Consider the following 2,465-nt stretch of genomic DNA (forward strand, 5'->3'; position numbering starts at 1 on the left):
GGTGTGATGGGGAGAAGAGGTCCTCCTGGAGTCTCGAGCGGCCCCCATAATAGCTCTCCCTTTGGCCAGAACCAGTCAGCTAGGTCTTGGCGCTCGCTATTTTGCCCCCCTAGTTTTGGATCCTAGTCTTCCCTGGCGGGCGGAGGCCTGGAGGGCAGCCAGGCAGAGACGCTGGAGGGGATGTGGGCAAATTGGGCAAGACTGATAGAGCGCTGGGGCCTGACAGGGCATTGGAGAGTGTAATGCCCGAAGTTCCGAAACCTCCCACAAAAGACCACCAGAGCTGTAAGTCAAAGCCAAGCGGAAGGGTCGTTTATTGCAGGTTCGAACCTGGACCTCCGCTCACTCGTTGCCGGTGATACTAAGAGGCCCCGAGTGAGGTTTTTACAGCCTTTTTATAGACAGGTACAAACAAGTTATGGGGAAGTTAGGGATTCCGCGGTTACAGAGCGGTTATTGGGTGATATCTTAATTTAAACACTTAGCAGAATTTAATTGGTCCCCGCCTTTAGGTCAAATCACAACTGGGGTGTGGGTGTCTTAATGATTGGTCAAGAATACTCGGTTACGCCAAGCAGTTGTACAGAAGCGGAACAAGCTGGTTAAGCAAGCGGATTTAAGCTAAGTTTGTTTTTCACAGACCAGGAAGACTAGGCAAACAGTTTGCCCAGGTCTCTCATTTCTCCCCTTTCTCAAGTACCTGAGGAACCAAGGGGAAGGGGAAAATATGTTAAGCAAGCAGGTTTACAGAAGCGAGAAATGCCGGTTAGTTCATGTACAATCACTTATTCTATTACATACCAGACTACATTTAGGAAGTTTCACAACTTATTCTATTACATAGTGGGTTACATTCAGGAAAGTTTTCACAATGCTTGTAGCAAACAGCAAGCAAAACAGACTTCTCAGCAATTGTATTTCTTATCAAAGATCCATAATAAGCAGAAAAGAGAACTTAGCTTTAAACTAAGGCAGGGCTGTCATTTGGATTTAAAGCTGTTCTTTTCAGAGAGTGGAGGGCAGGCGCCCAGAGGGGAAGACAGGGTTGCTGAGGACAGGTCAGGCGGCTCACAGGCAGCTGAGCACCGCGCTGGCGCCAGGGAGAAGGCGAGACGTTGGCCCTCCCAGCTTCCTAGAGCGGCCGCCGAGACGCGGGGCGGCGGCGCGCGTGCGCGACCTGGGCCGACGGAGAGCTGGTCTCTGGGCCACGGGTTCTGGGCGGGTGGTGTGGCTGGAGGACTGGCTGTCGGGGACCTGGGGAGGTGAGCTGCCGGGCGGGGCGCGGGGGCGGCGGAGGCGGGGGGGAGGGGGGAGCGACCGGCAGTGAGGGTGCACGGCTCGGGAGGGCGGCGGGGACGCTCGGCCCCTCCCGGGGTGAGAGTCAGGGGTCGGGGGTGCTGGCTGAGGCCCGGCCTGGAGGCGGCGCCCGGGGCGGGCGGTCTGGCCGGGCGGGGATCCGGTCCCCGCTGCGGTGAGGAGTGTAGCTGGAAGCGCTTTGCAGCCCCGGGCAGAGAGTTGGGAGTAATGGCTTCTGTGCTTTATCCTTTCTCCCAATTATGCAAACAAAGCGTACTCATTAGGGACAATTAGATGACGCGGGTGGGAGCCAGAAAAGTGAGAATAACCGCTGTCCGCAAATAGTTTCGTCTGGATGCTTCCTGACATTTTAAAATTTGCTCACAATTATGCACATTCATACACGGGTGCGTGTGCCTTTCGAAATGGGATCGTACTGTGGCCTTTAAAAACTTAGTATTATTGGGATGCAAAAGTATTGTGCTAAAATTTACATAATACTTACCATAGGGTACAATAAAATCGACCACTTTAACCATTTTCAAGTGTGGCAAAATTGAGCGGCATTAAGTACATTCATACCCTTGCGTTTTGAAAATGATGATACCTTCAACAGGCGGAATGCATTTGTTCACATAGCGGTCAAAATTGGTGCTAGCGTTAGTTAGGACGCCACCGAGACATATTTCTGTGAGGATAATTAAAAGGAAACGTTTTCGTTGCAGTTTATTTTCCGTAGTTAGTACACACTACACAAAGCTGTAATGCTCACAAAGTGACGCTTGTGCAGGAAAATAGCAGAATCTTGTGTATTAGGGTGACTGCCTCTTTTCAAAATGAAAGTGTAGCATATAAAAGGGAGTTTTAATTTTTTCAATATACGTTTTTAAAGATTTTATTTTTAACAAAAAGGTTTTTTTAAAGATAAGGTACAGCTCTTAAAACCACCGTACTGTCTCTGGCTTGCATAGGCCTAAGAAGTCAGAGAATGGTCGGTCCCCTTCTAAGTTACAAGTGGTGGCCAGGAAAGAACACCACCCTGTTTCGAGCTGTATGTAGTGCAGAAGTGAAAACGCATTAGTATTAGTACATTATTTGCAAGGAAATGTCAGTGAGTGGTTTTAGTCATAATTTGATGAAGGGATTTCGGAGAACTTGCATCCGCTTAC

General features: G+C 49.7%; 1 protein-coding gene across 2 annotated transcripts in view; it reads left to right on the forward strand.

Moving 5' to 3' along the window:
• Window positions 1–1,141: 1,141 nt before the first annotated feature.
• The window catches only part of ZNF445 (zinc finger protein 445), a 31,313-nt gene continuing 29,989 nt past the window's right edge, over window positions 1,142–2,465 (forward strand). Inside the window, exon 1 of one of the 2 annotated variants that reach the window (XM_040479582.1) lies at window positions 1,142–1,262. The gene's annotated coding sequence lies outside the window, so the exon portion shown is untranslated. The remainder of the gene's footprint in view (window positions 1,263–2,465) is intronic. The other variant, XM_040479580.1, reaches the window with a different exon arrangement.

This window comes from Herpailurus yagouaroundi, unplaced genomic scaffold, assembly GCF_014898765.1.
Source record: "Herpailurus yagouaroundi ecotype Mexico unplaced genomic scaffold, PumYag 159, whole genome shotgun sequence".
In the NCBI taxonomy this organism is placed as follows: Eukaryota; Metazoa; Chordata; class Mammalia; order Carnivora; family Felidae; genus Herpailurus; species Herpailurus yagouaroundi.